The sequence below is a fragment of the Anser anser genome (assembly GCF_964211835.1).
Source record: "Anser anser genome assembly, chromosome: 1".
NCBI lineage: Eukaryota > Metazoa > Chordata > Aves > Anseriformes > Anatidae > Anser > Anser anser.
The window spans coordinates 50,496,606-50,511,447 of record NC_139720.1 but is presented as its reverse complement, the minus strand read 5'-3'; the positions used below and the strand labels follow the sequence as shown (position 1 = coordinate 50,511,447).

General features: G+C 39.7%; 1 long non-coding RNA gene across 1 annotated transcript in view; it reads left to right on the top strand.

Moving 5' to 3' along the window:
* Positions 1-11,583: 11,583 nt before the first annotated feature.
* LOC310888860 overlaps positions 11,584-14,842 on the top strand; it is a 31,283-nt gene continuing 28,024 nt past the window's right edge. Inside the window, exon 1 of the long non-coding RNA XR_014576217.1 lies at positions 11,584-11,877. This is a non-coding gene — a long non-coding RNA (uncharacterized lncRNA). The remainder of the gene's footprint in view (positions 11,878-14,842) is intronic.

Below are 14,842 nucleotides of genomic sequence, written 5' to 3'. Positions count from 1 at the left end.
AAACAACATTTCCCCTTGTCCAGCCACATTTACATTGCAGCTGCATCTGCTCTGGCCCAGGTAAGCCCAGAGCTTTTACCCACTGACGCACGGACACAGCAATTACCCAGTTACTTCAGATGTGGTACATCAAGTCTGATAGACCATCCAACAGTAATCAATAGTAAAGGTCTCAGAGGTGAGTGCAAAATCAACAAATATACAACAGCAAGCATTTAGACATGTCTGTGGTAATTCTAACACAATTAATTTATTAATTTATCTTAATTTATCTTTAAATTTGTATTGACCATGTTGCCTGAAAGGTTTGTCTTTTTTTTTTTTTTTTTTTTTTAAGCAAGGGTTATACTAGCCATTCTCAACTTATTCTTGATAAAAATCTCCAGTGCAGTGAAGTTTCACTTTTTTTTTCTTTTTTTTTCCCCACTGCAACTCTATACCAACTTTAAACTTGTTACCTTTAATGTTACAGTTCTTATACCACTGTGAGTAGGAATGCTATCCGACTTCAGGTCATTCCATCAATGACCTTCAATTTTTATTCCACCACCATGTATCCATTGCCTTCCTAAAATAGTTTTGTGGGGGTGTTTGTGTTGTTTTTCTTCTTATTTATATATATAGAAAGCCTTTAAATGGAATCATCATTTTAGAAAGCATTTCCAGAATCATAAATATTTTTTATTGTTCCTTTCCAGACTTGAAGTTTTGCTTTTGTAATGAGGAAAACAGAAATTAACACTCTTTTCAATGGGAGACCACACCACTTATTTTTTCAAGGTGCGAAGCATTTATAACGCTTTCATTTTTCTATTTCCATTCTCTGATTCAAGCTGACAGCTCAGCTACATGCCCATTCACTTCCTACAGGCAACCAAGGCACTATTTGTGAAAAACATATCAATCGGAAATGGGCAAGGGTGTTCAGCTCATTTCCACCATATGTCACTCAGCCTCCCAGACACAGCATCACGACATCACATCTTTCCTACTAATATCAGCTGAACGTCCAAGTTTTATCCTGAGAAAGGCTGATACAAAATCAATAAATACATGGGGGAAAACACTTAGCTTTTTAAACAATACCTGCATGAGGAACTGAGCCTCACAGAATGGTAAGGAAAACCGTAACAACAGGGCTGAGACGCTGGATCACAACAAAAGTTTGTGGTTGCCTTTCAAAATTATGTCAGTCCTGTGGAATAAGCACAACATCCTGAGGCAGAGCCACGATCAGAGCATTCCCTTGGGTTCATTCTGTTGAAGTAAGAGGACAGTGCTTCAACCAAAGTATATAGGCTAATTTGCAGATAAAGCAGAGAGGATATTAGGGTTTCTGGCAAAGCAATGAACTATGCAAGGCCAAGAAGGAGCAAACAAGATCTCAGTAGGGAATGAACTTATCTCAGAGCAAGCTTATGCTGTTTTCCTATCCTGACACAGTAGTTCAACAAATCCTCAGAGTGTCAGAAAGATGCAGGCTGAGAAAGGTGACAGGAGGATACCAGGGATGCATTAATTCAGTGCGATCAGTGACTCAGTCACTGTATTACTGATTGCTAAACATAACCCTGCACCTTCAGAGAATATGAACACACAGAAAGCTTTAAGAAAAGCAAAGGTACATTAAAAACATGCATGAGAAAGGCAAACACTGAGAAAATAGGAAGGACAGAAAATGGCAAACACAGAAAAGGAAGCAACAGAGATAAAGGCAAACTGGCACAGAATGAGCAATGGGCAGAGAGAAAGGCAAATACAGAAGCAAAAATTAGTGACTAAAAGAAAGGTTATTCTATAAATCTTTGTGGAGTTTTTTTTTTTTTAACTTCTGAAGAAATAAATTAGTTGTAGCAATAATTTCACAACACAAAGACAGAACGGAAATTAAAACCTGATTTAATTAATAGCTTTACAAAATCTATAATTATAAAATCATAGACTTTTCTCTTTACATGGTTTGTCTTTCACAGTTGCAGGAAAAATAATTCCAGAGATGCAAATGACAAAGGGTCAAATCTCTGTAGTAAATGGAAAAAAAGCAGAAAAAGATAAGGTGATTTTTATTTTATTTTATTTTATTTTATTTTATTTTATTTTATTTTATTTTATTTTATGAACTTTGGATATTTGGAAGAGCAAAAATACTATAACCTTGTTTTGTTATCACTGTATTAACTATATCAGCTTTTCTCACTCCTTTAAAGTATATTTCTGGCTCAGAAAGGCTGGACTAAGGTCAAGATTTAGTACAGCATGATTTCTTTTTAGAAAATTTTGAAATTTGCACCAATTCAATGCTTCTAGTAGCCTTTGGAACACATTTCAGATAGTATAACCTAACAGACAAGACAAATGAGTTTCTGTATTTTTCTACTACAGTGTCAATCTGAAGTATTAGCAGTGCTGAAAGAAAAATCATGCTGCATTTCTTCGGAAACCCCCAGATGTAGGAATTTTCTGTTATAAAAAATCCTGACATCTGAACTGTCCCAGCAAACTTCTAAGTCATAACCCAAATTAATACTTTAAAAATTATTCTTGACAATAACAAATACATCCAGGTGTTTTGTTGCCCCTTTGAGAAGCATAACAAATCATCAAGTGACTAGCTGTCCCACTGAGCAGCTAGCCTGGACAGGAGATTATTTTCCAGGGTCAGTGTTAAGTAATTAAATTTCTCTTTCAAAACTCCCCTGGGATTATTTCTACTGCCTTAGAAGGCTGTACGTGGGACCTCTGATTCTTCACCTCCTTGCCCAGTGGTTCACGGGAGGCTAGAATGCCAGCAGAAATGGAGAGGACTTCCATGAAAAAAAAAAAAAGAGGACTTCTGTTATTTATCAGAAGACTATATTAGGTAAATCTCTATAACCACACTCTGGGAGACTTCATGAGGTTTAATAAACAACAAAGTATCAAAAAGAACTGTGTGTCTTTTTTAAATAAATAAGCTAGGAACCTACCATAATTTATAGAACTGAATCAAAATGAAAGCAGGCAAACTGCCCATCTGCTTTGCAACATTAAAGTCTTTGAGATAATGAACTAAAATCAAATCCAGCTTATGCATTATATTGAAGTCTTTGATGAACTTAAGATTCAGTTGCAGTTGCTTCCTACTACACACAGACTTGTGCCCTTAGTTCTCCTGTCAAAAAAAAAAAAAAAAAAAAAAAGACCACCAAGGTCATCACAGTTGTTCTGAGTCTGCTCTGGTGAAAAGTGCAATGTCTCTGAAAAAATTATGGACTTAAAAAATTTTGCTGTGATCTTGGAAGAACTTCACTGCAGCAACAAAAATCACACTCAATTGGAACCAGAATATACTTTTCGACAAAAACAGCAATTTTCCACCAGCCTGAGCAACACATAGCAAGGTGAGGAACATAACTTCAATAAGGTAGAAGTGAAACAAAGGTGACGCTAAACCTCAACAGTGGTGGCTAAGAAATACTCTAGCACTTGGAAACAACAGCAGTACTCCACTGCCATTGGCAGTCTGCTAGTGGTAAAATGTCCTTCCTTCTTTATTTCCTGCCCTATAAATGGGCAATGTAGACCATTTTCATTCAAAAATTCTAATTGGCATATGCTGTACAGCAGGGGCTCTAGTGAAATCATAAGCGTCTGAATAAAAGCCTAAAGGTCTTGAATTATATTTTAACACCAGAACAGGAGACTTTAATCAGGTCTGTTATGTCTGGCACATACTGAGAGTTAATTAGGTTTAGCAGTAGTAATCATAATGGGAATGCTTGTTTTTGTGGGTTTTGTTTTTCTCTTTTTACGACATTATCAAGACCTGAGGAGAACTCAGCTTGCTCTTTCAAGGTGATTTTCCCTCTGTGCTAGCTTGGTGCTCTGAGGATTTATCCTTTTCTGGTCTCTTCTGGCGGCCAAATTCCACACTGCAGATATTACTGTCCATGGCTCTGCCTTTCAGATAATTACTTAATTGCATGGGTGTGTCATAGGTGGAAAATGTCACTAGTTTAAAACTGAAGCACAACACATGCACTGCTGTAAATTAGCATGCAAAACACCCACTTTACTTCAGGGAAAATGAATATACAAGAAACAGGACACGTCTGAATCAGGCCCTCAGTCATGAACTCTTAATTAACCCAAATAAATTCAGCCCTGAGATGTAAGTTTTATGCTTTTTCATTTATTGTTACATATGTGGCCTAGTCCCAGAGAATAAATTCCCTTGGTTTGGGATTGCAAAATTGTTCCCTTGGGTTGCATGCTGTTGACCTAACAAATCATAACAGCTGTTTATGACAGAGGTGCTAACGCAGCTTTTTCACATTTCCAGTAAACCTTTTTGCAAAGTATTAATACAGTGAGCATTTGATCTCAAGTCAAATAACTTCATTTGTCTTCTTAGCCAAAACAACTATTATTGTCCTTCTGCACTGAAGAGTCACAACTCACAAACTTCCTTATTACAAACAAATGTGTGCTTCCACACAGTAACAACAAAAACAAACAAAAAACAAAAGAGGAAAAAAAAGGGAAAAAAAGATCATAGAGGCCAGAAAATATGAATGCAGGGGAACTGAGCAAAAGGGGCTAAGCTACTTCCACACTAAGAGTCTGGCCTCCCAGAAGAGACATTGAATACTTGCATGATTAAGCCAATGAAAGTGATTTCACTTTGGAATGAATTTATGACCCACTTTCAAATCCCTGAGAAAACAGGGATTTAAAATGGGAAAGCTGAAAAGCCGCAACAGTGGCAATGCAAACGTCTGCTCTTTTTCTCGGTCTTATAATAGTGTCATGGCCCTGATGTTAAAAAAAAAAAAAAAAAAAAAAGCAGTATGTCAGCAATGTGCCAGAGGCAATGGAAGTTATCAATCAGTAATGTGAAGTGGATTTAAGCAGCTTAATAGAGGGCAAAATTCAATTGATTAATGGCTAGGGAAGTACTCACTGACATAGAAGTTTCAAGGAATTACAATCTGATTAAAATTCCATTTTAGAAATGAAGGGATATAGGATGCTAATCAGTCTAAACCACAGATTATTAGTGCTAGCTATTTGTAACAGCTGGGGCCATTGTGATAAAAACAAAACGTGACTCAGTTTTGGTGAAAGGAGGGGGTCATTTGTTTATTTTGAGAACTAGAGCATATCAAAGAAAATTTCACCTATTCAACAAGCTTCCTGATTATTGTCTGCCATTTGACACCTGAAAACCCAGTTGTTTTTTGATCAACTTTTGCGTAAAGGGGAACACCCGGAGTTCTTCACATCACCTACATCACAATAAGGATCTGCTTGTTCAGCAGGGCCACCTCAGGAGGCTCCAATGACTTCTACAGCACTTCAGACTAGGATGAATTAGGAACAAATGTAGAGTGGATTTAGAAGTCCTGTCAACAAGACAAACAATAAGAAGAAATGTCCGTTTTAGAGATATTAGGATAAAATAAAATCAGTTTCTATAACCCTAAAAAGACTCCTTTTCTTTCTTTCTCTGTTTTAGGATGAATATTTATTCGGGCTAAGTATTCAATTCAAAAATTCAAGAAAATCTTTCAATTAGGGTAGCCGAGATATGCCTCATTGCACTTCAGTCTCCATAAAGTATCACTCTGTTGGGCTGGCTTGAAAAAGAAGGAGATTTAAGACAGATTTATCAACACCTACTAAAATAAGCAGACCATTGTTGCACTGCAGTATTTACATTACAGTTTTAGTAGCCTCAAATCTGAGCTTTTCCAAACTACTTCGGTATAGTTTCTGGAAAGTTGTACCTTGTGCTTTGTGTGTTTTCTTTCAGCTCTGTTATTGACAGTATTGGTTTGCTCTGGCATGGCTTCTAGGTATGAGAACAAAGAGCTGTGACATTTCAGAAGGAGATGTGTAAAGTCACAGTTAAGATTTAAATCCTTTAATAGCAGCCAAACATCTGTTGTCAATTGAAGTTGTGAACACTGATCCAAATTTGGAGTTATTCTGTCAAATTATACAATTTCTAAAGATTTATTGGTACAACTTCTAACTAAGGAGATTTGCTTTGGTAAGAAACATGCAGAATAAGTGAATAACTCCTCTTTACCATGTATTTGATTCCCCTGGAAAGAATACCATTTGGTCCTGGAAAAAAAAAATAAAAATCTAAATTCTTTCTAAGTACCTATGTACCTATATATGGCATTAAAATAGACAAAGATATTATTCTTTTTATGTACTTTTAACATATAATAATAATAATAATAATAAAGAAACAAAACAGTTCCCTGAGCGTGATGACTGGAAGTTCATTTCTTGAGGGATATCAAACACACAAAGGAAGAGTTAAAAACAAAACAAAAAAAGGAAAACACAAAAAAACAATAAAACAGAATAACAGATTCCAGTCTGTCCCCTACATCTAGTGAAGACCACTAGTATTCAGACCTCTATGGTCTAATTTAGGCAATATTTAGCTTCTGTAGCTGAGCGCGTATTATGAAGCAGAAAATACCCAGGGCAAAATGAGCATCTTGAATGATAGACTTGAAAGATTGAGTTTACCTTGCAAGATCGAAGAATTCCTATGTAAAATAAAGAATTTGTTACATGGTCCCCATGGAACTAATGAACTGTTTGGAGGATCTTAGTGGTTCTTCTGATGTGCCTAGCTTTGCAGCTTGCATTTCCAGGTAAAGAACAGTTCTTTTATGTCGGGGATAATGTATATTCACTGAATTGCCATGGGAAAGCTTCCAAATGGAGTCTAATCGTGACTTATATCCCTCCCTATCACCCACTGACAGGCATGTACCAGACCTCAAAGACCTGCTAGAAAGAAAAGCACATTGCAGGTGTGTTTCAGCCTTGATCGTGGAAGTTGGGTTTCAGGCATACATTATTCAATGACACTAGATGGCAGAGCAGCTGTGTTTTGAATTAGTTAAAATGGCATCTTCCGGAGTGGCTTGCTGTTGTTTTGTTTTATAACATTACAGTTTGAAATGACATTGACTTGCACATCTATGCTTGCTTTTGATTTTAATGAATTTCTTGGGTCTTTTAAAAAGAATGAAAGTCAAAAGTTTAAGAGGCTCAAATAGAACTTCTTAATCTAGTCCAAGGGTGACAGAAGACTAAAAAAGAACTGAAAGCACCATCCAGCAGCCATTTGGCTACACCAGCTGAATCTCTGTTCCTTTGACAAAGGAGGATATAAAAGTCTTGGGTCTAAGAGAAGCTGTTGAATTGAGGAAGTGGAAGATTTTGGACAGGGCTCTGACAGAAAGTTCAAAGCACTACAGAAGCATGTAAAAACTTTTGGATTAGAAATGAGCAATGCTGGGTCTGGTCTGTGAGATGCTGGAAGAAGTTCCTCCTGTTCCCAGGGACCAGCTTCAGATATGCACCCACAGATGGGTCCATGGAGGATAGCTTTTTGGCCACATCTGCTGCAAGGAGCCTTGTGAGCCCTGTGGGGCCCTCGTCTCAGAGTTACTTGCATTGGCTTCTGTGGAGATTTTGCTTGCAAAATCTTCCCACCATCATCACTTTCAACAGGCTGGGTTTCACCTCATAGTTATCACCCTGCAGAATAATTGTTCCTTGTACAAATCCATATCAAGCCTAAACCACTCTTCCACTGTGGCTTGTCCTTAGAATAGACGGATGCGGCTGTCTTCACCCATTCATATCCCAGAGAAGCATGATATGTGCTAATGTGACTAATTCCTCCCACAACACTGTTTAAGACTGTTTACCTGTAAACACAGAAGTTTTACGGGTATCCTGTCAGGGATGAGATCAGTATTAATGCTTAATTATTTTCCAAGAATACCAACACAAGTTCTAAAATAATATAATTTTTCTGGGAAAAAAAAATATTTTAGAAAGCAATAAATCCTGTCCTGATACAACACTTTTCAGTTAAGACCCTGCAAGTAACTTACAAAGAAAGAGCTCTATGATATCACTGTTGCCATCAGACACGAGGCAGAAAGACACAACTGCAGGGAACTGGAGGCATGATGAGGAGCAGACTCCCACAGAGCCCTGCCCTACCCACTGGCCAGTGAATAGCTCAGACCATTTCCCTTTAAGACCATTAAAAAAAAAAAAAAAAAGTCTGTTCAGATAGCCTTGCACCCCTTTCCTTTCTCCTTCCCTTCAAGAGGAGCTAAGTGAGGGTATTGTACTGAAGTGAACATTTGCAAGCATAAATTTCAGAACTGCACTGCTATGTCACAGAAGAAATAGAGATAGCGTGAGTGAGACTGCTTCTAGAACACTGCAGCATGAGGTTAGGGCCACCAGGGCCTAATTGCTGGTGTTTTGAGGTCAACTGGAGCATGAGCCAGAGTGCAAAGGAGAAAGCAGTTTGCAGATGGTAATCACTGTTCTTTGGCTCTGCACGTGAGGATAAGGCAATCACCCTTCCCCGAGCAAGTGTGGCTGCCAGCGAGGAAGAGGATGTACCCTGCTGCCAGAACAGACTGTAGGCATATATCTATAAACATCACTTTACACCTCTGCAAACTGGACAAAGCCCACAAGGAGGGCTGAAAGAATGAATTAATGAATTCAAAGAGATGCTGGCATGAGAGTTGCTATGGAAGCAAGAAGGAATATTTTTAGATTGCTCTTGCATCACATACTCTCCCACACAGAAACTCCCGTTCCCTCAAATTACCTTTAGCGAGGAGTGAAAGATGAGCATCTCTTCACTTCATCATCCATTCTGCCTGTTTCCTGAGCTGGTGGTGAGCCATGTTGGACTCACATTGCAGTCCCCCAAGAACCTGAAAGTTATTAAAAGACAGGAAGATATATGTGGCTGCTATACAGAGAAGGGATGAATTTTTTTTTTGTAATTTGAAATCCATGGCTGACTTCTGTACATTTGTGTAATGAACACTCATTTGTTTCTTTCTTCTGCAAATTCTGGAAGTGCAATTGAAATAATATTAACTCAGATACACAAACCTCTTGTGCAAGAAAAAGAAATGTGCTAGTTAAGTTGTATGCATTATGCAGAAGACATAAACAGACACATGTTTGTGCATAACTGGATGATTCCCTAGGGAGTAATTAGCATTTTGGCAGAGCAGCTAGCAACTATTTCTGCTTTTCAGCCAGATAAATTTGATGGGGAGAGGACTGTTTTGGTTACTAAAAACCAATGGATTGTATAACATTTTAATACAACTACAGGATATATTTCAAGGCAGATAAGCTAGCCAACTTTGATATTATCTGTCTACCGATGACCTCCTCCCTCATGTTCTCTTGCCAGTTTCTAATGACAGTTTTATGACAGAATGTGACCAGAAAGAAAGACTACTGCTAATGGAGGTTCTTTTTGAAGTATTTCTCCATTCTTCAAAATAAACATTTTTAAGCAAACGTGTTATTTTCTACTCAGTGTTGTCACACGGTAAGATTGGTTCAAAGTAACATTAAGCAAAACACTTTCGGGACTGGCCATTTCCTTACTCAGAGTAAAGGCCTGCTGCAATATCTACAAGCCAGCGGGCTGTGGGGTTTACAAAGATCTACAGGCAGTTGCCAGGTTGCAGATAAGGATCACTTTCACACAGCCTCTTCAGCAAGTGGCGGGATGGTGGGGAGAGAGCCCATGTCTTCCGGTTTGCACAAGTTCCTCTTTATAGTCACGCTAAGAAACATCACCTCCCAGATAAGGCTTCCCACAGCGGTCATTTCTTTCCTGGATCCAGCACAGCAAGCCGAGAGGGTGCCACCAAGCACCCTGCTGCAGCTGGGGGCAGGTGCTCTCAAAGCCTCAATGTTTGTTTTTACAACGGACTGCTTTAGCCAAAGAGGGGAGTAATGAAGTAAATGTCATATGCCATGAAACGAATGGGAGATCCCACACTTGTTCCTTTCATCCCACAGCTGTACGTCATAGCCAGTCTTTTTTCTCCATCCTGCAGGAGAAACAGAAGATGCTGAAACAGAACACAGGCGCTTGCAATTTCTGTGTTTGCTAAGAGCTTGGGAAGGCTCCTGACTGCCCATTTATAGTGGCAGAAGTACTACTGCCCACCGCACCAGCGGCACTGAGAAAGACCAGAGCAGCAGGCTTGAAATGGAGGTTTCATTGCAGCAGCACGCAGGCTGCCCTGGAAGGAAATCTCCTGGGAGGAGGAGGGCACCCTGTGGTGAGGTGGTAAGCAAGGTTCAGGAAGAGAACTGCTGATAGATGTCCTGTGGGACTAGTCCTGTCCATTCATCTTCGGCAGGTTTCTTTTGTTTACCATGGCCTCATCCTCATTGTGTCAACCAATGTGCTGTATTAATAGGGTGAATTAGCTTGCAGCTCTCAATAAATTACCAGATAACATTATGTTTTGGCTGCTTTTGATTTGATATAAGGAGGGAAATGCAACAGTAATCACTGGAAGGAGTGGATATCGCCATCCATCACACATCAATGTGATTAATGGCACTGCTTTGACCTCTGCCAGTTAGCCCTAGCCAAGAAATGGAAAAGCAGCTTTTCTCTGCAGCCCAGTCTGGGGCACACCTTCTCTATAGCTGCTTCCATGAATATTGAAAAGGAGACCTAGTGTTACCTCTGTTGCTGGGAGAAGAGGGAATGAGTGGGCTCCACTTTAAGATTAAAGATGCGGGAGGGAGCAGAAGTCTGCAAAACTTCCTTACACCTTGGTAGGAAGGAGGAGTGCTTACAGAGGGGTGTTTTGTACCTGGCACCCCTAACACCTTCCAGCTCTCAAGTGCTATGAGCAAATGACTTCAGGTTTAAGGTTACCAACACAGTACAAGCTGCCTATCCAGGGACAATTTGCTGAAACATGTGAGAATCAGAACACACAAGAAAGCATGGAACAGCCACTTTCCTGAAGATTACTGAAAGCTTATTCTTCTGCTCAAGCCCTCTTTTTCAATGGGCTATTTTCTTCCTTGATATCTGATGGTTAAATTGTCCCTTGCCATCTTATGAATCTTAAACAATATTTTCTCTTCTGATCAAATTTTAGAAAGCAGAGTCACTATTTCAGGACAGGCAGGTGCTGCTTTGCAGAGTTCCCACCAGGCTGAGCCATGTCTGATGAAAATATCCAACAGACATTCTCTGTTCACTCATGATGGAAAGCATAAAACGTAGGTGGACCAAATTGATTGTATAGTAGCAACTGTAGCAACTGTATCATTGGAGAGAACAACTGTCAGCCCAAAACCAAGAGAGGGTAATGGGTGAGGTAATTCCAGGCTACTTGGCAGGACAGTGGGAGGGTGAACTGCAACAAATGAAAGCCAGAGGAGACAGTTCTGAAGCACAGCAAGCTTGGCTTGGATGCTGAGATCTGCAGCAGTGAGACTGTCGAGATTGAACAGATTAAAATGAGTGGTTCAGCAGTGACTGGGAAGGGAGCACCCAGCAAAAAAAAAAGATTTCATCAAAACTCTCAAAAACTTTACAGCAGAAAAGAATATCAGTGACTGCAGTAAGAGATGATGTTTTATTCTTCAGGGACACACAGGTTGGGCAAGGGCCACTGGAGTGATTAATCAGGTGAGAAACTTAATCTACCTACTTAGGCCACAGAAGCTGGGAACACCATAGTACTGCCAAGGATAGTATTGCTGGGTAAAGCGTTTGTTCAACTCAGAAAAAGGCTGCATTGTTCCAGAAATAAAAAGCATGTTGTCCAGCCCTCTACTGTAGTACTCTGATATACCTTTCTCACAACCACATCATGGAAGTAAGAAGGGACATTGGCTGGGAGGTACTTCTCCCACAAACACCCCAGGAAGAAAGGGAGGAACCCCTCCAGACACGGGATGTGTGAGAGCAGAAAATAGCTCAACAGTATCCACTCCTGAGGCTGAGCCCTTGCCTCCCTGGGAAGATGTTTGTGCTGGCAAGAGGTAAGAATATCATCACAGATAAGAAAGAATGCAGTTCCTTCTGCATTCCTCACCTAATACAAACCTGGCAAAGCCCCAGCAAAACTGTCCTGACTGGAGGAGCATAGCAGGAAGGAAGCCACAGTGGGCATAGATCATCCTTTGTTATCCATGCCTCCAGGGCAGGCCCTGCAGCTCTGGAGGGGAGGAAAGAACAGGGTGATGTGGGAGGCACACCCGCAGGTACATGGTTACCCAGGGACAGCATGCCCTGGGCACCAATGGCAATAGGGTCAAGGCAGCAAATCAAGGGCTCATCTTCCATATTTTAATGTGGAGCAAACAATTCTACTTTTGTTACATGTTTTTTAAAGAACGTTGTGCTTCAGTGAGTCTTTTAAAGATGTCTGGAGAATGCTGGTAAAAGAAATGGGACTGGGATGCACATCATAGATAGCAGAGCAGGATCATCTGTGCCAGTGCAGGCAGAAAAGAAAGGAATTAAGTAACAAGACGTAAGAAATGTGAATTTTCTGTCTTAAAATGGTGGCCATTGTTGTTGGTTTGTTGGTGGGGTTTTTTGTTTGTTTGTTTGTTTGTTTCCCCTTTCTTACTGCTAACTCTCTTCCTGGCTGGCTCTGTGATAATTGCTTTCTCTACTCACCCCATCAGTCACTGTGTAGTAGGTGTTATATTAAATAAAACCATCCTCAGTGGAAGACCCAGACTCTTCTGTTTTTATTGTTGTGAGGAAGTTAGTGTCAGTAATGGTTCATTACACAGTTTATCTGTCTCAGTGATCTTTCCTTGACTGAAGTGAAAACTTTTGTTATAAACTTTCAATTCTTTTCCCTCACCTTAGTATCATGTGCTAACAAAGACTCTGTAGCTGCTACAGTCATTCAAAAGTAGATCTCATTAGAGATACTCTTAAACATTTTTAAGAATAGGACAGTGATTAAGAACCTTTGCTTCACCTAACAGGCTTTTAAAAATTTCTTTTCCTTATTAAAGTTAGAAATGGATTTCTTCACAGCAGAGATGATGGTTTAAATATTGTTTTGTTCTCTATTGTACTTATATTCCCATCTAAGCTAAAGCAAACATAAATTTGATGTAATATTGAATTGATAAATAAGGCATTTAGGTGAAGATTCAGAACATCCAAGCTGGGACTGAAGCACAGGTTAGGCATATTTATCCTAAATGCCATATCTAGAAAGCCTTCCCTCTGGCACTGTTTTACATCAGTCATGTTTACAACTCATAGGGGAAGATCAGGCTTAGCCTTGGAGCTCTTGCGGCCCTAAGATTTAGCTGCTTGGGTGTAATTACCTACACACGATGAGTCTGGCACTCAGTTTGGCATTTAGGTAAAATCTGTGATCCATGAGGAGGTACAGTGTAGATAGGCTTAAACTTAGGTGATCACACAGAGCACCAGAGCTACTGTTAGCCTGCGTAGGTTTCAGCTTCACATTAAGACTCTTAAATGTGGGTGTCTGCATGTGTGCAAGGTATCTAAACTCCCATCATACTTAGCAGACACCTAACCATATAGGTGGGAGTAATGAAACCAAAATTAGACACCGAAGGAGGGACTGAGCTAACCAAGTGTAGAGGTCTATTGCCGTTTTGTTTGCTGTAGAACATCCTCCCAGGCCTCCAGCTGCCACTCTAAGAGATGAGAATCTCCTGTATGTCAAAGGTCTTTTTTACCAGCACTCTGCAGACATTTTAGATGCTCAGAGGATCCTAAGCCACTTTAGATGCCTATGTGCAAGCAACTCAATTACAACTCTAATGGCTAACTAGGTGAATATGTCTCTAAGTTCCAGTAGTACTGTACTGATTTGATCTCCTCTGATTGTAATGGGACCATGGACATAGGTGTTTTAATCTGAAATTATAACCAACTACTTCTTTAACAAATAAAACTGCTGATGGCAATATATACTTCTAAACTTCTGCATAATTTTTTAGTGGTCAACACAGTCATTCAAGGAAAAGAAGTCTTGGTTTGAACCTTTGCCAAATCTGGGAGCTGGATTCATGTTCTATCTTAAGAGCACATCTAGACTACTGCGGTATGCACTACCCCAGGGCAAGAATGACATTTCCCTTTCTTTATGTTGAAGATCCCTGTGCAGCTAGAAAAGCAAGACTTGGGGAAATATTTGGAAAGTGTGTAAAAAGCAACCTGTCTGTGAGGTCTAGCAACTAGGGCCTACAACTAGGTAGAATCTGTCTCCTGGATTCCTCTCCCCAGGACTTCCTAACATAAAACACACACCCAAGAACAGAGCCAGGTCTGTCTCCCAAAGGCAGCTAGAGGTCCCAAACGGAAGATTACACAGCCAAGTTCCTGTCCCAGTTATTCACTCGTTGGTGCTATGAACACTTCATGTAATCATAGACTCACACAACGTCTTTATTCATGTACTTTACTGCTAGACAGAAACTCAGGGTCATACAATTAAACTCCGCACATATTACCACCCACTATATTTCACCTCTACTAAGTCCAATAATTTGGGCTTGATTAAAACTTAACCTTCCAGAAAGACATCCAGGGTAGATAACTTATTGCTTCTCCTGGAAGCTTCTTTCTCTGTTTAACATCGTAATCATTGTTAGGAAATATGCGTTCTCTCTTTTTTTATTTGAATTCATCCAGCCTGGGCTTCAAAACATCAGTTCTTGTTATGTCTTTCTCTAGTAGATTCAATAATCTTTTAGCAACAAATATTTCCATGCTGGTTCTAATAACCAATAACTGAGAAATCTCTTAGTGTGTTGGTTTTTTTTTTGATAAACTGATTTGTCCCTTTTCAATGCTCACTGCAAATTAGCCTGAGTGGTCTCTGCACCCCCTACTAGTGTTATTAACTCGTTTTTAAACTGTCATCATCAGACCTGCATCTGCTCTCATACACCATCTGCTTTCATACACCAAGGGTGTATGAAAACGTTAAATCTTGACAGC